The sequence below is a fragment of the Panthera onca genome, chromosome B1 (genome assembly GCF_046562875.1).
Source record: "Panthera onca isolate mPanOnc1 chromosome B1, mPanOnc1 haplotype 2, whole genome shotgun sequence".
NCBI classification, from domain to species: Eukaryota; Metazoa; Chordata; class Mammalia; order Carnivora; family Felidae; genus Panthera; species Panthera onca.
Window position 1 is genome coordinate 177,285,985 of NC_138342.1, and position 22,811 is coordinate 177,308,795.

Here is a 22,811-nt window from a genome sequence, read left to right on the forward strand (position 1 = left end):
AAATCAAGAGTCGGATGCTTTAACCAACTGAGCCACCTCTATTCTATTATTTCAGTTGTGGTAAAAAAATATATATATATAACATAAAATTTGCCATTTTAAACATCTTCAAGTATTTAATTCAGTGGCATTAAGTATACTCACATTGTTGTGCAACCATCACCAGTGTCCATCTTCAAAATTTTTTATCATCCCAAATAGAAACTCTACTTAGTTAACTTCTCATTCCCTCCTCCTGCCAGCTCCTGGTAATATCTAGTCTATTTTCTCTCTGAATTTGTCCATTCTGGGTATCTCATATAAATGGATTTATATAATATTTGTCCTTTTGTATCTGACATTTAAATTTAGCTTAATGGCTTCAAGGCTTCTCCATGTTGCAGCATGTGTCACAATTTCATTCCTTTTTAAGGCCGAATAATATTCCATTGTATGTATATAGCACATTTGGTTTATCCACTGATCATTGATGATGGATATTTGGGTTGTTTCTACCTTTTGGCTATTGCGGAAAATGCTGTCATGAACATTGGTGTCTGAGTCTCTCGTTTCAGTTTTTTTTTGTCTATTACCTATGAGTGAAATTGCTGGGTCATATGGTTATTCTTTGTTTTAATTTTTTGAGGAACTGACAAAGTGTTTTCCACAGTGGCTGCACTGTTTTACCTTCCCACCAGCAGTATGTAAATGTTCTTTTCTCCACATCTTCACCAACACTTGTTATTTTCCTTTGTTGTTGTTGTCTTTAAAAAATCATGGTCATCCTAAAGAGTGAAAAGTGCTATTCCACTGTAGTTTTGATTTGCTCTTTCCTGATGATTAGTGATGTTAAGCATCTTTTCGTGTGCTTATTGGTCATTTGTCTATCTTCTTTGGAGCAATGGCTATTAAGCCCCTTGCTCATTTTTGAATTGGTTTGTTTGTGCTTTTTGTTGCTGTTGTTGTTTTTGAACTTTAGGAGTCCTTTATATATTTCTGGATATTAATCACTTATCCGATATATGTTTGTGAACATTTTTAAGCCTTTTCATTCTCTTAATTGTGTTCTTTGATACACAAAAGATTTTCATTTTGAGGAAGTCCAATTTATTTTTTCTTTTGCTGCCTGTGCTTTTGGTGTCATATCCAAGAAATCACTGCCGTGACAATGCAATGTCACGAAGTTTTACCCTATGTTTTCTCTTAAGACTTTAATAGCTTCAGTTATTTGTTCAATTTTGAGTTAATTTTGTGTATAGTGCAATGTAAGGACTCAAATTAATTCTTTTACACATAGATTTCCAGTTTTCCTAGCACGATTTGTGGAAAAGACTCTCCTTTCCCCATAGAATGGTCTTAGCACCCTTGTGGAAAATCAATTGACCATATAAGCAAGAGCTTCCATCATATATTTTTTTAATGTTTATTTATTTATTTTGAGAGAGGGAGGATGAACAGGGGAAGGGCAGAGAGAGAGAGAGAGAGAATCCCAAGCAGTTTCCACACCATCAATGCGGAGCCTGATGTGGGACTCAAACTCATGAACTGTGAAATTGTGAACTGAGCTGTAATCAGGACTCAGATGCTTAACTGACTGAATCCCCCACATTCTATTTTAGAGCATTGGTGATTTGGAGAAATTATTCTGATAGCTCTGAAAAGGTTACTACTCAGCTAGAACAGTGAGTAGATTTTCTTGGGTAATACTATTTTTTTCAGTCCACTTAATACTCTGAATGAGATTATCTCTAACAAACTTTTATCCATCTTACTGATACTTAACTTGATGGTACTATCATTTTCCTAATCATGTGAATTTAAATCCTTTATCACCCTGCAAGGTAAACTGTGACTTAAATAAATAATCCGGAATTTCTCAAATGAGCACTTGGAGGGGTCTAGAACTTTTGGAAGGTTGTGGAGCTGCACTGTGGAGGAAAAGGAGTCAATGAGCAGCTAACATCTTGGTCCACAGGGAGTTGGCACCAAATGGCTGCAAGAAAGTATACTCTCTATGATATTAATGTCATGGTGACTCCACATGCCTTTATTCCTTGGGGACATCTTTTGGTCATCCCCAAACCCATGCTTATTGCACTTAAAATTTTTCAAATTGTTTTCAAAGATGTTGTCTCATATGGCCTTCATGACCATCCAATGAAGTAAGTCAGTTAGGTATATATTTAAATTAAATCCCGAGATACACAGAAATTGAGTGATCATGCCCAAAGCTCCCAGCCAGTCAGTGGAGGATGTGGAACATGGGTCCTGACTGCTAATCCTGAGGGTTTCCTTTTACAATATGCAGAGCCAGAGTATGGCATCATACTCTGACTTCAGCTATTTCTAGAAATGGGATATTGGTGGATTAGACACAGTCTTCTCCTCCTTGATCATGGAGAGATGAATGTCAGGCAGAATCATAAATATGTACCCTTCAATGACTGAGTGCAATTTTTCTCACTACATTCCTGTTATAAGTGGCAAGTCAAGAGCTACCAGAAAAACTTTAGCCATGGGGAAGGAAAGACTTTGGGTTCTGAAAGACCTTCTCCCCACAAGGAGAACTCTGGCTTTATAGGGAGATAGCAGGCAATGGGACGGACAGTTATTCTCATGAATCATATCAGATGCCTAAGGCAGAAGGTTCCCCATTTAGAACAGTGCTATCATTTCTAAGATGAACAACCCGAGGTCCAAGGAAGGAGATGATTCCCTCACGGTAGAGGTGGTGACTAAGGCAGAGTTGGCACTACTGCCCTGCCCTGCTGGTCCTAACCCAGAGCCCTTGCCAGGGTAGATTCTTGCTTCATAGCCAACTTCTCTGGCATCTTCATTTCAGCAAATGTGCTACCATTATTTTTAGATATGAATATGAATCCCCAGGCATCTTGAATTTAAAAAAAAAAAAAATATATATATATATATATATATATATATATATATATATATATATGAACGTAGGGGTGCCTAGGTGGCTCAGTTTGGTTGAGCATCTGACTTCAGCTCGGGTCATGATCTTGTGGTTTGTGGGTCCCAGTCCTGCGTTGGGCTCTGTGCTGACAACCCAGAGCCTGGAGCCTGCTTCAGATTCTGTGTCCCCCTTTCTCTACACCCCACCCCTGCTTTTGCTCTGTCTCTCTGTCTTTCAAAAATGAATACACATAAAAGAAATTTTAAAAAATGTGAACATAGACTTGTTCACCAAATTTGAAATTATGAAATTTTTTTTAATAAAAGGAAGTCCTTTAAATCTGAGCAGAATGAGTTTAATGGAAATAGAAGGAAGGGCTGTCTCATTTAACAGACCATCTAATGTGATTAATACATAAATATAATATCAAAACCAGAAGGAACCCCCCAAAAACCTAATATTGATTAATTACTCAATTGATGCATTTAACTTAATTATTCATTGGACAGATTATTATTGAGTGTTAGTATGTGCCAGGCACAGTGTATGGTGCTGCAGATACAATGATGAGCAAATATAAACATGGTTTCATCATCATGAAGCTTATAGCTTGATGGGTATCACAGATATCAACCAGATGAATGCATAATTAAATGTAAAATTCCTGCTCTGATAAGTTCTGTGAAGGAGAAGTATGTGGTGGTGTGAGGGGATTTAACAGAAGAGAGCACCCTGAATTTGTGGGGTTAAAGTATTTCTTGTGGTAGGATGGAGTTGGGGAAAGTCAAGGAGTTGAAAGACCAGTGTAGTTGGAATTCAGAGAGCAGGGGGATGCATGGTATGAAATGAGGCTGTAAGGTGGGTAGGAGATAGAGTGCACAGATATTTTTTTATTGATGATAAGGATTTGGTCTTTTTTCCTAAGAGCATTTAAAAGCCATTGAAGGACTTGGATAGGGCAAGGAGAAGACACGGGAGCCATCATCAGGTTACCATTTTGAAAATATCTCTTTGGCATCAGTGGGGAGGATAGACTGGAATATGGTAAGAGTGGGTACAAGGAGACCACTTAAACACTTGCTGAAGTCTCTCAGTCAGGACACGATGGTGGTTTGCATTAGTGATATGTGGCTATAGAAGAAGGGAAGCAGATATATTTGAGAGATGTTCAGGAGGTAAAATGAAACTAGATTTGGTAATGAATTAAATGTGGAGAGTAAAGGAAAGGGGAGCACCAAGGATGACTCTAAGTCTCTTGAACTGCATAACTGGAGTGATGGCAGTGTCATTTGCTGGTATAGACCTTGGAAGAAGACTAAATCCAATGTAGGGAAGAAGATTTGGTCTTAGATCTCAAAGTAAATTTGAGGCATTTAAAATTACAGAGTCAATTTGTAAGTAGAGGTGGACATATGGTATAGGCCTGGAACTCAAAGGAGAATATTAGCTGGAAACATACAAGTTGGAGTTCATTTATGAATAAGTGGTTACTGATGCCATGAGCATGGATGAGAAAGAAAGTACAGAAATAAAAAGAGAAGGGTGTATGATGAAGTCTTGAATAATACAAATGTTTGATGGCCTGGGTAGAGCAGGTGAGTAGGTGAAGGAGGCAGAGAAGGAGCAGCCAGAGAGGAAGGAGGGGCCATGAAGGTGGATAGTATTTCAGAAGGAAAGCAGTGGGCTTCTGAGTCAAACCTTGCTTGAGGATGATGCAAGATGAGGACTGAAAAGATCCATTGGATTTAATGACATAAAATCACTGAGTAGGCTTGGCGAAAGGTACACTGGTGGAGAGTTAGGAGGGGAAATCACCTGGGAGTGAGATGAAGAATGAGTAGGAGGTGATCAAAACGTGCGAGAGACTCGTGGTTTGTGTGTCAGTTCATGGACTACGCCCTGGGCGAGGAGGCAGAAACAAGTCTCAGAGAAACCTATGATTTACAGTATGACCACGGCCAAACCATTCAACCCTTCCTGGCCTCAATTTCCTTCATCAGTGCCACGGGCCATCACCAGAGCTAATGAGAGATGGAAGAGCTTTGGAAATCAAAGCTTGAGTTATTCCCTTTAAATGTGGTTAAAAAATAGAAAGTTCCTACCGATCTCTTCAAGCGTGGTCTAGGAGATGATGTCAAATGTCCCATGTATCAGCTGGGAACTTATTTATTTATTCCGATGAACTGTATTCTTTGAATAATCCTGAGGCTTATGTGGAAGAGGAGAAAATTCTGGTTTGATTTGTTTATTTTTATTTATTTATTTTAGCAAACACTAGGTGCACTAGAGAGGATTATCTTTCAACAAGTATGACACAGAACTGAAGGAGGCATCCAAAAATCCCTTAGAGTTTTAGAAATGCTGGCAATGTGGGGCACCTGGGTGTCTCAGTAGGTTAAACATCTGATTCTTGATCTCGGCTCTTGATCTCAGGGTTGTGAGTTCCCACCCTGTGTTGGGCTTTGTGCTGGGTGTGAAGCACACTTAAAAAAAAGTGCTGACAATGTGACTCATTCTATATGTTTAATGGTAAATATGATAAACTTATATTTACCTTTTTATTTCTCTATTAACTAAATTTCCCAGATTGCCACAGTGATGAGTAACTGAGGGTTAGGAGACAAAAATGGAAGCTGTGGACACATGCCAGTTGTCTCATATTAGCTGGCCCATAATATAAAAATTCTTGCTAGTAGCCAGGGTTGCCTGGGTGGCTCAGTCAGTTAAGCATCTGACTTCAGCTCAAGTCATGATCTCACGGTTTGAGAGTTTGAGCCTCATGTTAGGCTCTGTGCTGACAGCTCAGAGCCTGGAGACTGCTTCGGGTTCCGTGTCTCTCTCTCTCTCTTTCTGCCCTCCCCCACTCACACTCTGTCTCTCTCTCTCCCTCCCTCTCTCTCAGAAATAAATAAACATAAAAACATTAAAAATTTTTTTCTAGTACCCAAAACCTTACAATGGCCTCCCTCAGAGGAATAGTTCCACAGAAAAATGCAAAGGCTCTAATATTACTATTGACCAGACAATGGATACCCGGTCTTTTCCTCTTGAAGATATTTTTAGGCCCCCAATCAGCGGTATGGTAGACTGAGAGTCCTGTGAGAATCATAGCTAGTGGCTATGATTGATTGACATTCTGTTGTCTTAGACTGGTGAAGGAGATGGGGCTAGCCTGGCCTCTAGAAATCTCCCATTTTATTCTCCATTTTTTTTCTTTTTTTTTTACTGTCTATGTGGTTGTGAGTGAAGAACTCCATGGTCTTAGGGGTTCAGCCTGGATCCCTAAGTCACTGCTTGGCTAGGAGCCTCCATGAGAAACATTCTCATTGGACTGTTGCATGAGCAAGAAATAGATTTTTGTTGTGGCAAGTCATAGAAATTCTTGAGTTGTCATAGTATTTCACCTATTCTGAGTAACACACAGTGAATCTTTAATACAATGTGAGCTGTGCTACAAGTGAAATTTATATAAAGTGTTATAAGAAGAGACAAAGGCCCAATTAATTCTACCTAGGAAGTTTAGGGAAGGGCAGAGAGAGGAGATGATATTTAAGCAGAGTCTTGGCAAACAAAGAGGAGTTTGCCAAGTGGGAAGGATGGGGGCAGTTTAAGTAAGTGGTCCAGTATGGGGTAAAGTCCAAGGGATGTGGGAATACATTCTATGTTCAGAGTGTGTGGCAAAGCTCGACTCTGGGATTTCTGTAGGAGGTAGTTGAAAGAGGATGCCGAGGAGGACAGAGCAAGCTCTAGAGGGCTGCATCACCTCAGTACTTCCAGAAGGCAATGAGGAGCTATCAGGGTTCCGAAGTGGGAAGTAACCCTTAGAAGGATATTCTGGCAACTATGTGGAGTCTGGATGAAGAAGATAGTGTTGAGGCTAGGAGGCCATCTAGAAGGTCGCTTCAGGAATCTAGGGAAGACTCATACAGGTAATGTACGTAAAGCACACTGTACCTCTGGCACTTGGAAATGTTAGTGCCATTTGGCTCTTCTTCCCTGGATGAAGGGAATGGCAGTGGGAATGTGGAGAAGGTAGAGAAGGTAAGCATACAAAAGAGGCATTTTGGAGCTATAAATACTTGATGAATAAACATTGAATAAATGATGCAGGATATTCTGGGAATACTGGATGTCTGAGTGTTAAATGCCCCCCGCGATGAGACAAAAGTTTACCAAGTAAATTTGCCCCATGTCTGCTCCTCCCACCAAAAGCTCTTTAAAATGCAGGCAGCCCCCAGAGGACAGTGCAATGAGCTGCTGCTTTGTGAGCGAAACCAGAACCTACATGGGTATTGAGCAGAAAGGCCAAGTTTCCTCAGGATTCAGAGGCTCCAGATTCATTTACCAGCTGGATCCACTAGTCAAAGATTTCCTATTCCTGTGGATAGGAGGGACGACTTCTCTAGAAGCCTTGCTTGCTGTCTACCTTTAGAGATACTTGAACGTAGTTAGGGAGGGTCAGTAACATAGACACTTTGAATGAGGAACATGGGGTCATACACCCTCAGTTATTCAGAGGGCAGGCAGTTGTTCGGTCTCTGGAAGACTTCATGCATTTGTTCATAGTATCTGTACGCTTGCTGTTAGGCCTCACCTCCTCAGTGAGGGTAGGGATTGATGGTGAGGTGGGTTGGTAGTGAGGACTGGATGGGAAAGAATAAGTTGGCTATTCTTTATAGACAACTATAAAGAAGTTATAGTTGGCTAAAGTTATAGTTATAGTTGGCTAAAAAAAATGGGCCTCTTCAGGTCCACCTGTGTGGCTCAGTTGCTTAAGCATCTGGGACTTTGGCTCAGGTCATGATCTCACCCTTTGTGAGTTTGAGCCCCCCGTTGGGCTCTGTGCTGACAGCGCAGAGCCTAGAGCCTGCTTCAGATTCCGTATTTCCCTCTCTCTTTGCCTCTCCCCTACTCGTGCTCTGTCTCTCTATCTCAAAGATAAATAAACATTAAAAAAAAAGGGGCCTCTTTAAGCTGCTATAACAGAGTGGATAATAACTTGATGGAATTGATAGGAATGTGGTGTGATAGGGGCAGAGAGACCCTGTGATGGATTCGGTGGTCAGTCTAGGCTGGGTAGCGACACAGACTTCATCAAATCTATTCCAAGGCTCTAAGCAGGACTGCGTTTACAATCAGACAGCCGTCCCCAGGAGGAAGCTGTCTGCTCTTTCTAAAAATATCTTGAGATTTCGTTAACAAGTTGTCCCTTTTAATACACACCACTGTCTTACTACCACTCTAGGGAAGGTTTTTTTTTTTTTTTTTTCTTTTCTTCTTTTGTCTAATCTAATTCCTTACAGCTGCATTTTGTTCTGTTTTTCCTTGTAGTTCAGTGGCTATAAAGAGACACTACCCGGCCACCCATACAGCATTCCTTTGTGGCTGACAATGGCACTTGTGAAATGCCACATGCATTAGAAACAGGCACAGATTGTCTGAGGATCCCTGTGCAATGGAGACTCCAGCCGAAATTGCACATAATCACTAACATTCTACCTACTTTAAGGGGGCTGGAAGAGGGGTGCGTAAGAAAAAGCCTCTGCATCATTTCCCAACAGGCACACAGGAGCTATAAATAACTGCAGTGACAGTTCAGGTGGATAAGAGCAGCGTGGGTGCAGGCGTGCTCTGCCTGGGCCAGCTCCCTGCCTCATTTTTTGGCAGGACTGAGTCCTAGAATATTGAATTTGTACCATGGGAGCCTGAGGTCCATATTTCCTTTGTGCACTCCTGGCTTCTGGAAGGGACAGTGGCTTCCTGCTGTAACAACAACTATCGGAGCTGCTTGCATTGGCTGACGTGGCTTGGTTATGGCCTGGAGCTGGTTAATTGGGAGAATGGAGTGGAGTCACTGTGACTTAATCCTACTTTGTTTTACAAAATCCATTCATATAATCAGGCAGCTAGAAAAGATACTTTGACATACATGTGCCGGCTAAAACATTTTACAGATGAGAAAACAGAGGCGCCAAGAGATAAGAGTCACACAAAGTCACCTTGAGATAAGGGTTATCTGGGATGATTTGGTTGCACTTAAGAGAAACCCATTTGGACAAGGTTAGGGTTAAGGCCTCAGGGCAGGAAATACAAAAGGGCTTCAGAAGGGCTAGACCCAGGATCTTACAACCTTCAGAAACTGAGGTTTCTTATTTTCATTCTTTCTTTTTTTCCCCATGGTCTCTCATATTTGCTTCTCTGCTTGTCTGTTTCTACCTCCCTTTTCTCAGCAGACTGAATTCTCCCTGAGCATGATGGGAGATGCCAACCCTGTGCCCTGTGTGCCCTCCCAAGTCAGTGCCCAAAAGAGATGAATGGTGGCCTTGGCTCACCTTGGTGACTCCAAGGACAACTTTCTGGCAGTGAAGATCTGACTGCCCAGCCTGGCTCAGAGGTTTCTCCCTAGTCCAATGAACTGTGGTTAACAGAACAGATACACAATCAGGGTCAGATCCAGGCTTTGACGTTTATACAATTTGGGGAACCTACTTTAAGAATTGATATAAAATTGCCAATACAAAATTAGGTACCAACATGAGTATTTATTTAAGATGAGAAACCACAATAAGTTCCTGGGATCTTGAAGGTTGATGCCCCTTTCTTCTGAGATCCCCAGGCCATTCAGGAATCTCATCCAAGTCAATGGCAACCTTCTTTGGGGTAGACCTCTTTTTTCTTTTTTTTTTTTTTAAGAAAGCCTTCTTACCTGTTCCTATGCCTTCCCAGAACACTGTATGCATGTTTGCTTTACTTACTAGCTGTGAGTAGATCCTGCGATGCAGGACACTGGGCAGAAATCATTGCAAGGGGAGGGGCATGTCCTCTGTAGTCCAGTTCTGACTTTTCTCCACCAGCTATGGCTTGGGCCAGAGTCCTGTGTCTTTCATTAGTGTAGGTGTCACACCTGTAAAGTGGAGGAATAGAAGTGACAGAGCCAGAGGATACAGCTGGCAGTCAATCTACTGTGGTAGTCACCTAGACTGTGATGTGGACAGCGTTTCCTAGAGTTGTGCAACACATACCTGCACATCCATACAAAATGGCTCTAGCGATGACCCACTTGGTACCAAAATGCTAAGTGCAAAATTTGGCCATGAGTTCTCACTGTAGCCAAGGAAACCCAAGATCCCTACCAACCTGGCTGGTGGAGTCATGGTTAAGAGCCAGGGCTTTAGATCAGAGACTCTCAGTGTGAATTGAGGTTGTGCCACTTCTCAGCTATGGGGCCTTTGACAAATTAAATATAGTAAGTATTCAATAAACATTTAGCTAATTGATCATTACTCTTACTGCTCTAGTCTTCTTGTCTTTTTTTTGTTAATTATTTATTTATTTATTTTTAAAGTTTATATATTTTGAGAGAGAGGGTGAGTGCCAATGGGGGAGGGGCAGAGAGAGAGGGAGAGAATCCCAGAGCCCAGTATGGGGCTCAATCTCACGAACCATGAGGAGATGACCTGAGCCAATATCAAGAGTCAGATGCTTTCCCAACTGAGCCACCCTGGCGCCCCACTAGTATTCTTGTCTTAATCGGGGGCTGACCTACGTTTGTGGCTGTAATTCCACATTTCTGGCTCTGACATACATCTTTTGACTTTAGTCTTCTTGCCATTTCAGCTTGTCCTTAGTTATTTATTTGACATAAGAAATCTGATTTCTTTCTCACAAAACTCATCACCAACCTTCCCCATAGCTACTTAATGTCTTTCCATGGAAAATTGTTTTAGCGGTGTTTTGAATGATAAATCTAGAGATAAACTAGCCGTTGAGCATTTGTGAATGAATGGGCCAATCTAAAATATCTCAGGGAATACATTCATTGTAGCAACTGACTGAGGTGTCTGAATCTTGAAACTAATCCAAGGTCCGCTGGGGATTTTTACTTGTCTTTTGGTGAGATTTGCAGACAGGGCCTACTCCAAATATTTCTGAGTCTGTTGTTTGATGCTATTTTGAATTCTCTCACATGTGGAATTTATTCCTATATTTAGCTCTTACACCAGCACCCAGGAGTATTTGAAAATGTTTTCAATTGACCAACTGTAATGTATTAAATCCTTGCATGTGCTTTCCAAAGCACTTAAATCCAGCTGACTCTCCATCTCAGTCCCCATTTCAGCATAATCTCCAGCCTGGGCTGTGCTGACCACACCTTTTGCAAAACTTTGACCAAAGAACAAACCCAGTTCAGGATCACCAGATACCACAGACAGCAGCAGGCCTCTATTAGTGGGTGAGTTGCAAAAATAAAATGTGGATGCCAGAAAGTGAACTCTCTGAAAATTTTAATTGGAGGAATACAGCAGAAATGTACATGATTAAAAGCATTGCCCAGAGTTTGAGCAATATAGGTTTTTGGTTTTTTTTTTTTTTTTGGTTTTTTTTTTTTTTTTTTTTTTTGCCCAAAGCCTTGTCTTTTTGTCCTGATTAAAGAATATCTCTTGTCAAGCAACACAGAGGCAGTGGATCTGATTTCCTTATGCCCGAGCGTGAACAAAAAAAAGCACATCAACCCCCCATTCACTCGTCTTTTCTAACTGTTCAGACAAAGCCTTCTGACTCAGCATTATCCCAGGTTCAGCAAAGAAACAATTGCCCACCCAGGGAACAGGGAGGATGGGCAGAGTCTTACAGTGATGTTCTCTATAGTACAATAATGCTCTCTGACGCTCCCAAACCCTAGAAGATTCAACCCAAATTAAGGACTTTGTTAGCAACAGATTGCCAGAGCCTTTCCTCCCTCTATTTCTTCTGCCTACTTGCAGCAAGCTACATAAAAGGAACTTCTTTCTCCTGCTGCCCACAGATTCCTGTCTCAAAAGCCTTTCCAAGAAATAATCCAATTTTGTCTCAAATGTAAGGGCTTTCATTCTCAGTCCTTTGTACTGTTTATCTTGGTAATTTCTTTCCGGTTTTAGGGTTTTGTTTTTTTTTTTTCCTGCCCCAAGTTAAGCACAGGGCTTTCCACGAGAGGAAGAGTGTACTGGGGTGTGAAACAGACCACTATGTCGGTGCTTTTGCAACCACACTCAGCAGAGGAAAATGTAGTTATTCGAGTTGAAGAGGCAAATTTTCCACAGTTTTAGTGATTAATCACCTCTTAGCTGGGAAAAATAATGGGGGTAGGGTGCCGAATTTTTCGGGAGCCCAAAGACTGAATGAATTGTTAGCAGTTGAGGTGGAAGCCTGGGAAACATGAATATATCTCCATGGTGTCTGTGTGTGGTATACATGTGAAGCATAGAAAGATATAGCTACCTCTGCAAAAATAAACCAGGAAAACATTATACTAAATGCAGTTACATTAGCATCCCAGTTATTAGCTTCTTTAACAAACAGTTCAGGCAAACTCAGGTTTTCTTGGATTCTTTTAAAATATTTTACAGATTTTAATGTCATTCCACAGTATTTGCGAACAAAGCATAGAAACAAATGGTGAAATTCTTAAACATGAATCCAAAAAAGTAAGTACCGTGATGCAACATATACACAATAAAAGCTCTAACTATGACTACTTTATAACTTAAGTTGGTGGCTTGTTGTGCAAATAAAATCTATTTTGAGTTTGTCCTATTAAAAATGGCAAATAGGTCAATAGTGAACTTTCCAGATCTTCAGGCTGGCTCAAATACATTTTGTCAGAATGGAGAATATCTTGGCACGGCTGATAACACAAAGGCCAATGATCCTAGAGGGCTGAGAAAGAACATGGAGAGAGGTTTCAAGTCTGTCTGTTCCAGTCTATGAAAGAAGCATCTGCCCATGAATTTGATCAAAGACTGACATTCACAGAGCAAATTGTTCCTCTTCCTGTTCCCTTCTTGGGAAGCCATTCTGGATACCACCATATGCCTCGGTCTCTGCGTCTAATTGGCCATCAGATCCTGTAGAGCCTATCTCTCAGTGGTTCTGGAATTTTCCCTCTCCTTTCCGCCTCACCTGCCATGGCCTCACACCTAGCCTGTGGCATCCACTTCTTAGCTTGCTGGACCAGCTCTCTCCCACCCTCCCCCTGCATTCCCTGCTCATAGAGTCGTTGCTTTCAATCTCTTCTTGCTCCAGCCAAACAGAGCTTTCTGGAATAGAAAGCTACCTGCCATTTGACTGCTTAAAAACCTTCAGTGGGTTCTGGTTCTTATAAAGATGGATTAAGCACACACCACTCTGTGTCTCCACTAATTGCAGCTAACATCCCTGGAGGAAGTGTATAGAGTTGTTCCTGGAGGACACAGCAAAGTAAAATGATAGTGAGCAGATTGGGGAAAAGAAAACAGAACTTCAAGTACCACAGAACAGCAGATGTAGTCACAGGAAGAACACAACAGAATGGGGTAATTAAAGCTCTGGATTTCTAGCCAGTGGATCAGGAGAGGGGGTGCCTGGGAGCTGAAAAGTTCCATGGAGATCAAAGCAGTGATCCCATAAAGTTGTGTATGAACTCCTGACTCAGCCCTGAACTGCACATGCATAGATCTGACCCCTGACTGCTGAACACAAGTTAACGAGAATTTGGGGGTTGAAGAGATTAGAAAAACCTGCCATGAAAGTTGCCCAGCAAGAAATTCTTGATGGCTCAACAGACAAAGGATTGTTGAGAATAGATATATCTAAAATTTAGTTGGAAGCTTTTTGCCATTTTTAGTGCGACAGACTCAAAAAGTTTTGCTTTGCATAACAAACCATGAGTTTAGGTGGTGGCAAAACCCCTTTACCATCCACCAACCTTCTATAAAAGCTTCTACCACTCAAAGTCCAAGTGTGAGAGGGGAAAGGGAGGAAAAGTGATGATATCTTTATGGCAAAGGTGGTGAACTATCCAATAAATCTCCCGTCTCCTTTCCATAGCAGAGAGCTATTGCTGGTAAGCAGTTGCCCAACCAAGAATACATTTCTCAGCAACTCTTGCGTCTAGGTGGGACCATATGGTTGGCTGGTTTTCACAAGGTTCGGAATGTGAGCAAAAATGATGTGTGTCAATTCCCAGAAGGCAGCTAAAAAGCAGGTGTAACTTCTCTATTCCACTACCCCATCTGCCAACTGGATGTGGAAGTTTCCCTGAGCCTGGAGGAAGGGAAGAATCCTTGATGTGAAGGAAAGCTGTCTGCCAGCCAGAAACATCCACGTTAAACTATTACTTGAGAGAAAAATAAATCCTAAGCAATAGACTTTTTTTCATAGCAGAAGCATTTACCCTAAACATTTGGGTGGGTCAGTGCTACCCAAAGAGAATAGCTTGAGGGTGGGGGAGTGGGTTGCAAGTGTAGCTAAGGGTTCCATGTAAGCTAGAAGGAGCCTTTAAGACAAAGAGCTTTGGAAATATGCGGAAGCTTATGTGGGCATAGGGCTGCCTACTGGACATGGCCCCGGGGGCTGAAGCTAATTTTGTGTAACTCTCCACGGACAGGATGACCTCAGCTGATATCTAGTTCTTCTCTTCCCCTTTTTGACGGCAGGATGCACTACTTTGCATCCCAGAGCTGGCTTAATACCAGCCAGAAGGACTAGTATTCAGAAGGACTCTCTCAAATGGTGCCATAAAGACTGGTGTAAAGTAAAAGATCTTTTCATAAAGTTAATAAGTAATGTCTGATATGTCCATTTTGCTAAGCTTAGACTTTTCTGTGCCACTTTCTTAAAGTGAGGCTCACCAAAAATGGGCAAAAATCCCATTTTAAAAACAAAGATATTAAACCTTCCTTCTTCTCAAACTTCTACCCCAAGAACTGAGGACAGGGATAGATCCAGGGAGATCCACAGCCTTGTCTTTTGCAGCTTGCTTTTATGAAGTGCTGTTTAAGAGTTTCCTTCTCTTTGCCCTTTATGACTGATGTCTTCTTAGTAAATCAATTTTGATGTGGGAATGGTAGACCGGTCCACTGTCCCATGCTCATCCAGGAAGGCACTAACTGTTGGTTCTTGAGGTTTGTGGAGTAAATGGACCTCACATGCCCTGGAACAGAAAAATAGAATGGGTGAGGCCAAGATGCTGGCTTGCCAGCTGGTGACCCTCAGAGAACCTCCCCACACACAGGGATGCACATTGGCGATGCAGGAATGGGCCAGACTGAGCCGTACCCACAGGCCCAGGTCTCCTGGCTTCCTCACAGGCCTGTGCTCAGACTGGCTGACACATGGCCCAGAACATACCCAGGGCCAATAAAGCCTCCGTGTTCTTTTAGTTCCTGAAAGTATTGTCAAGGTTAGCCAACCTCAAACTGCTCACCAGACAGCCTCACCCGAGTAATCATATAGGTGGGCCTAAGAACCCATGGCCCTCCATTTCTAAAGAGCCACACTTCTTCCCATGTAGTGTGACAGGAGATTCCATTCTCCCTCTCTCTCCCTCCCTCTCTCCCTCCCTCCCTCCCTCCCTCTCTCACTCTCTCCCTTTATCCCTCTCTCTCTCCCACTCTGTGAACCTCTTTGTAAGCCTATTCCTTCAGCCTCTTGTTTTCCTTTCCTGTTTGACTTTCGCATCTGGAATGTCTCTGCCTAGGCTCTTGAATGCCCTCATGCCCTGGTGTCCTCCTTGCTTATTCTGGACCCTGCTCTCCTGTCCACCCCATTCATATTCTGTGCCCCTGATTTTTTTTAATGTTTGTTTGTTTGTTTGTTTGTTTATCTATTTAGAGAGAGTGTATGTGAGTAGGGGAGGGGCAGGGAGAGGGAGAGAGAGAATCCCAACCAGGCTCCCTGCTGCCAGCACAGAGCCTGATGCAGAGCTGGATCCCATGACTGCAAGATCATGACCTGAGCTGAAATCAAGAGTCAGATGCTTAACCAACTGAGCCACCTAGGCACCTGTGCTCCTAATTTCTAAAGTGTTAAGTTGTTGACCATGCTGTGTGGTCCACAAACTGGAGCAGAACTTACTGTTGAAATATATACATACATATATTCTTAATGATTAGGAACGAATGAATTTTCAGAATTGTTTTTTGTGCATTTTATGTTCTATTGCAAGTGGCTTAAACTCCACCCCCCCCCCCCCCCCCCCCAAACATCAATCTGGATGTGTGGCCTGGGCCACAAACGTTCCTTTTCCTTTCCTCTCTCGGACCTGGAGTGGGTTGGCTGTTGTGATTGTACAGTTCATTAGCAGGCAAATGGACAGGTGATACTTCCTGCTGGCAGAATAAACAGCTAGAGAGGGCAAATGTAAGGGCTTAGTGCTCGTAAGTTTCACCTTCACAGCCAGCCATACCCTTGTGGTGTCAATAGGTTCTGGTGGTTGGAAGGATATGGAATGGGGAAGACAGAATTCTGTTTCCATCTTCATAGTGGTTGAAAGAAAGAGCTCACCTCTGGCTTCTCATTCCTGTTGGATTCCTGCCCACTGCTTAGGCCCTGGCCCTCTATTCTGAGCATAGGAATGGCTTCTGCAATTTCCCTCAAACCATACTGATGTCCTGGCCCTTGAGTGCTGATCCTGACTCAGCCCTGCTGGGAAGTGAGCAGCCATGTCTGCTGAGCTGCCTGGGGCACCTACCTGTGAGTGCCTCTCCCATGCCAGGGTTAGCCCGTGAACCACAAGGCAGCTTCCTGAGCTGGTGGCTTTGGAACCTAATAAACGAGGGTTCAGGTCCCTGTTATGCCCTCTTTCTCCGCATTAGCTTGTGTAACTTAGAGAGCCATGAACCCTCTCTGGGTTCCAGTGTTTTCCTCTGTTAAATGGGATAATCTGTGCCAACCACCCAGAACAGCGCCTTGTGCCTTACTAGTGGATAGGAAGTTTTTATTTTCTCTCTCTTTGCTTCCACCTGCAACCATAGCCTCTCTTCCTGCCCAACCACCACCATCCCCCCACCCCCCGCCCCAGACATCAATCTGGATGTGTGGCCTGGGCCACAAACGTTCCTTTTCCTTTCCTCTCTCAGAGCTGGAGTGGGTTAGCTGTTATGATTGTACAGTTCATTAGCAGGCAAATGGACAGGTGATACTTCCTGCTGGCAGAATAAACAGCTAGAGAGGGCAAATGTAAGGGCTTAGCACCAGGGTGAAGCAGCTGACTGGGGCCTGGGGGAGGGAAACTAGTTTGAATATAACCTAAAACAGAGGGATGTGCTTGGCATAACCACTGTCTGACAGCTTTCCCAACACTGACACCAAGGGAGGTTGAATGGAGACATGGTTGAACAGGAAGACATTCTGCAACGTGGATACTTTCTAGATACTGTAGGATGGGGAGGGGAGGGGCTTTAGGGACCGGCTATAAATTGGCAGTTGGTGGTAGAAAAGGAGCCTAGAGCACAGAAAACGTGTTTAAGAGAGGGATATTGTACCAACTTCTCAGATTTGCTTGCCAGTTTTGCAACCACCCTTCTTTCAAAAGTAAGAGTCACTCAGCTTCACCCTCTGAAGCTGCTGGAGGAGCAGTGTCTTTGGTAGGACATGCTGAGCTAACCCAGGGGTGTCAGCCCTGCCCACTGTGACATTGGTGCGACCGGCTCCAGCTGGTAACCTCTTTCCTCTGGAGCAGAGACTCTGGCTCCCATATCCTTTCTCTGCTTGGACCCCATCTTCCTGGACCCACATCACTGACCCCGCATATCTGACCACCTGCTCTGTGACTGCCCACCATGGAGATGCCCCTCTTCTGTCTCACAAGACAAACAGGGGAACAGATGGACGGGGCCTGCCCAGAGGCCAGGGACAGCTGTCCCAGCTGCCTTGTCTTGTGCATGTTCCACCACCTGACATTTACTCTGAGCTTCAAAGAGGGGTAGAGGGGGAGAATGGGTGGCGGGAAGAACCCCACAGTAGCTGTGGCCAGACTGAATGTCTTGCCAACCGCCTCCTTTCCGGTTCAGTTGTAGAGACTGACTCCCTTGTCTGCTGAGCCAGGAAATAGGGGTGCAGGACAACGGGACGAGGCATGAGATAAGGGACTATCTTAGAAAACAGAATGTCTACTGTCCCAACTTTCAGTGGTTTGGTCATTTGTTTTTCTTGCCACAATCCTATCAGGAATGTTCCAGGTTATTTGTACGTGTGGATATTTCCCAGGAGACCCAGGGTCCCAGAGTTTAGTAACTTTGGTAGTGCAGACACACTCTAGTGAGGGAATGTTGAAATAAAACATTTGCTTTGCCCAGCCCTTTCTCTCCTAACGTCCTCCCATGACTCCCAGGCAGTTTCTTGTTGGTCACAGTTACCTTTGTCCACAAGCGCCACTGGCCTGGGGCAGCAATCCAGGAATCTGAGTAGAATGAACAGAAGCATGGCATTGGCGTCTGGCTTAGCTCCCAGCAGCAAAACCCCATCCTAGTGGGTGAGGTTCTTGGTGTTTGCTTAGGGGCCTCATGGGTTCCAATGGCAGTTTTCCTGGAGGCTGTTCTCCCTCCCTAGCCCTCTGCTGCTCCCAGCACCCCTCTCTTGGCCTCAGAGCTGCAATGTGCCCACTCCCCTGGGCCTCCCGGATGTGGGGGGTGCTCCTCCTGCCTGATGTTTCTGAGGCGACAGCTGCTTTTAGAGTTTCTCCAGCAGATGTTGTGCTGGATGGGGGAAACTCTTCTTCTTCCCCGGAGCACACCTGAACCCTAAGCCACAAAACCGAATGCCTGTGGGGGAACCAGCCTTTTCCCACCTTTCATCCCCTCCTCCCTTGTTTCTGGCTGAGGTTTCTGGCACAAGCCTCTGAGTGGATGGCCCAGGGAGGACTCAAAAGTCTCTGCGCTTTGTTCTTGCATCACCGTTCCTCCCTCAGAACCGGGGCCAGTGTCCCAGGCCAAGCTTAGGCCCATTGACTCTCAGTGCCTGCAGGTGAAGTGTCTTCCTGTTTGGTCTCTTGCCCCAGAGGCTGAGGACGGCTATAGCTCCCCAGCCACCAGAGGCTCTTTAGATCCTGTGGAAATAAAAGTACGGCTGACCTATCCCCGTGCACCACTTCTCAGTCCCTACAGAAAAAAACTATCAGCATGTTCTTCTTGTTTGGAGAGGTTTCTTGACTCCTTTGGAAACTGGAAAATGTTTTCCTTCTGAATGAAGAAAAGTCATTACCACAGTTAGGGTTGTGTTGTGCAACTTTTTCTTCCTTCTCTCTGCTCTGTCATGTGAAAAAGAAGGATAGGTGGCCAGAAGGATAAGCAAAACAAGCATAATAAAACTCCCCTTTGCTTAGCTTTAGCAGCTGATAGGATACACAGTGGTTACAGTGTCCATAAACCACAGTCCCAAAAGGTTGAGGGCAGCTGGATGGAAATCCCAGAGTCCTCCTTAAAGCCTCGGATGCCATAAGTGTTCAGGTGAGCTAGAAAGGCACATTCTAATCAGATCAGATGGAAAACTGAGATTAAAGAGACTAAGAGTAAAGATTGGTAAGACAGGTAAAAACTTGTTCTTATGTGCTTATTTAAAAAAAAAAATCTCAATCTGCTTGTGTTGTTTCAATATACTCTTTAGTGGAACAATTAATTCCACTGTTTTCACGATCTTATGTTTAAATATTTTAATTCTGTTTGTAAAAGTATAATTGGATAGAAAAGCAAGTGATTATTATTTTCTTCCCTTAACTACTGCAGAACTGCCACGTAAGCCACATGGTCATCAGCAAGGCACTGCTTACGTAGTGCCTGTAAGTCCCAACTGCGGGCAAAGTACCTGAGAGGAAATTGCCAGTTGCTAACAGATGCAGTCCATGTGACTCATCTCCAATTAATAGCATCAGTGTTATTTGGTTTTGCACTATCAGTGTGGTCGGCAAGATGAAAATGACTTTTCTCTCCTACTTCGTTTTACCTTCAAGAAATTAAAATCATATGAGAACAAAATGAACCCAAAGATAGCTAGCATTTATTGAATACTTATTATGTACCTGGAGTGTGTTAGTCACTTTCAGGTAGTATCTCATTTAACTCTTCAAGACCACTGTGAAGTAGGCATTATCATTTCAATTTTGCAGAAGAGAGAGACTAAGAAAATGTGAAGTCATTGCTTAAGGTCAGAGAGCAGACAAATGATGGGGCTCAGATTCTGACCTGCATCTGGCCAGATTCCAGAACCTGGCAGAGTAGCTTTAACAAGCGAGGGAGAATTTTCAGGTTGTGCTTAAATCAAAAGTTGTCCTTTGCCTGCCATAGTTTCTTTCTTTCTTTCTTTCTTTCTTTCTTTCTTTCTTTCTTTCTTTCTTTCTTTCTTTTGTTCTTTCTTTCTTTCTTTCTTTCTTTCTTTCTTTCTTTCTTTCTTTCTTAATGTTTATTTATATTTGACAGAGAGAATACAGGGAGGGGCAGAGAGAGAAGGGGGACAGAGGATCCAAAGTAGGCTTGATGCTGACAGCAGTGAGCCCAATGCAGGGCTTGAACTCATGAACCCCAAGATCATGACCTGAGATGAAGTTGGATGCTTAACCGGCTGAGCCACCCAAGCACCCCTGCCTGCTATAGTTTCTAATGGCTACTTCTTTAAAAAAATTTTTTTTTACGTTTATTTATTTATGTTTGAGAGACAGAGAGAGACAGAGCACAAGCGGGAGATGGGCAGAGAGAAGGAGACACAGAATCCGAAGCAGGCTCCAGGCTCCAAGCTGTCAGCACAGAGCCCCACACAGGGCTCGAACTCATGAACTGCAAAATCATGACCCGAGCCAAAGTGGGATGCTTAACTGACTGAGCCACCCAGGCGCCCCACTAATAGCTACTTCTTAATCAACATTGTACCATTTTTTTTTTAACCATTTGGTAAGATGATTACATTTCCACCCAAATTTAAAGCTTGTTAAATCAGGTTAGAGCCATTTCTGTCCCAGGAATGTCCAAGATGTTGAACAGTTTGATTGTCTTCCCAGGGATTTATCGATCCTGTAAGAAATGTTTTTCTTGATGCCGTCAAGGGGCAGGCCTCATTTTTGCATTGCCATGACTTCTTTAAGTCAACATTTGTAACATGGGAGATTTATGGATTGACTAATATTAGCAAACTTGTATATGTGAGAACATATACATTTTCCAGTGTGAAGAATATTTTTTAGGATTACCAAATTATTTCAACAAAAAGCTGGATACTTTTGATAAAAAGCATTGCCAGCCACAAAAATCTGTACATGATATGGGAAGTTTGTTTGTTACAATATATGTTATACACAGCTTTTGCCAATTTTGTCATTTTTTCAAAAGTTATCTTTCACTTCTCTGATGGTTAGTTTTGTGAGTCAATTCGGCTAAACCATGGTATCAAGTTTTTGGGCAAACATAAGCCTAGATGTTACTGTGAAGGTATTTCTTTTAGATGTGATTAACATTTAAATCAATAGACTTTGAGAAAGCTTCCAAGCAGTTGAACAATTTAAGGAAAAAAGATGGAGACCCCCCCCCCCCACTCCAAGGAATAAGGAATTCTGATCCAGACTACCTTTGGACGAGAGCTACAACGTCAACTCTTCCCTAGGTCTCCAACCTGCTGGCCTACCTTGCAGATTTCAGACTTGCCAGCCTCATAATCCTATGAGTCAATTCCTTAAAATATACCTCTCTCTATACAGACACATTCTATTGGTTCCTTACCTCTGGAGAACCCCAGTAGAGCCTACAGCCAAGTAAAGAATGTATTAAAGAAACACAAAGTTCATTTCTTTGTGTCTAAGCAATAATATTTTGGGTTCAACTGTCCATAATAGATTATTGATGGCACTAGAGTTATTTCCATAGTGGTATTTGCCAAGGGAAATGAAGAAAAAATTTTGTAAATCATTTCATCAAATTTTGGGTAGTAGATTCATTGTGAAAAAGGTATTTCTATTTCTCAAAAAATGTGTTCTCTCAGGACTTGGAAGTCCTATTCAAAAGGAAAATTTGCAAGAAGTTCTTTTCTACCTGCTGACAATATTTGATTTAGAACTACATCAAGACAAGGTTTCTAATGATTAGCTAAAACTCAAAGCCCTAAATTACAGTATAGTATATTTTCAAAAAGGAAACCCTATCTCCCAGTATTTGATGAAGGCACACCACACACACACACACACACACACACACACACACACACAGTACCTCAGAAGTAAATCTACTAAGTACATGAACTCATAAACAGTTTTTCCACAATAGAAAGAAATAGGAAAATAGCGGGTTTTGGAAAAGGAACTCCGCAAGGGGAATGGTAAGAGCCGAGAATTAGTGATTGTGGTGTGGATGTGTAGTCTACCCAGATTTCCTTCAGAGCCCAGGCCATCATATCCCTTTTGATTAGGATTACTGATAAGCCACACATCACCAACTTGGAGCATAAATGATCTCATTCCCAAGTAACATCTCAAAACAGAACAAGAGGTCTAAACCTCCCAGATTAGCAGGAGACCCATCATGCAACACCCCATTCTTAGAACTCCCTCCCATGGCATATTCTAGAATTCTTATATTGTGCCCATATCCAAAGATTAGTGCTAATTATTCTGACTTTGCAACTGGTGCTCAGAACTCTATTTCACCTTTGGAAGGTGCTGCTGCCCTAGTCTTCGAAGAGATGTGGCTTGTTCCCTTTCCCCCTTGGCAACCATCTTGACCAGTTTCAGTACTCTTTCTAAATCTATAAGGTCATGTGTGATGGTTGGCCAAGGGTGAACCTCACAAAGGTGTAAGCTCCCAGTGTTACATCTCTTTAGGGATGCAGCTCTTGCCTTTCGCTTACTCAGCCAATTCCTGGGGAGTGTAAGCCTGTCTTCATGATGACTTACCATTGAGGACAGATTCAGGTGCTGGGGCCTTAAACCCCAGAACCTCCATTCCTCCTCAATGCTTGGCCCTCAGTATTCATATGCCCTTTTCCTCCACATGGTGAATTATTTATTTTTCAGACAACTATTGATATATAACTAACAACCACAAAATGTTGGTGACATACAATACCAGCATTTATTTATTGCTCTTAAATCTACAGATCAACTGTGGTTTGACTGATGTAAGTTGGCTCTGCTGGGTTTAGTTCC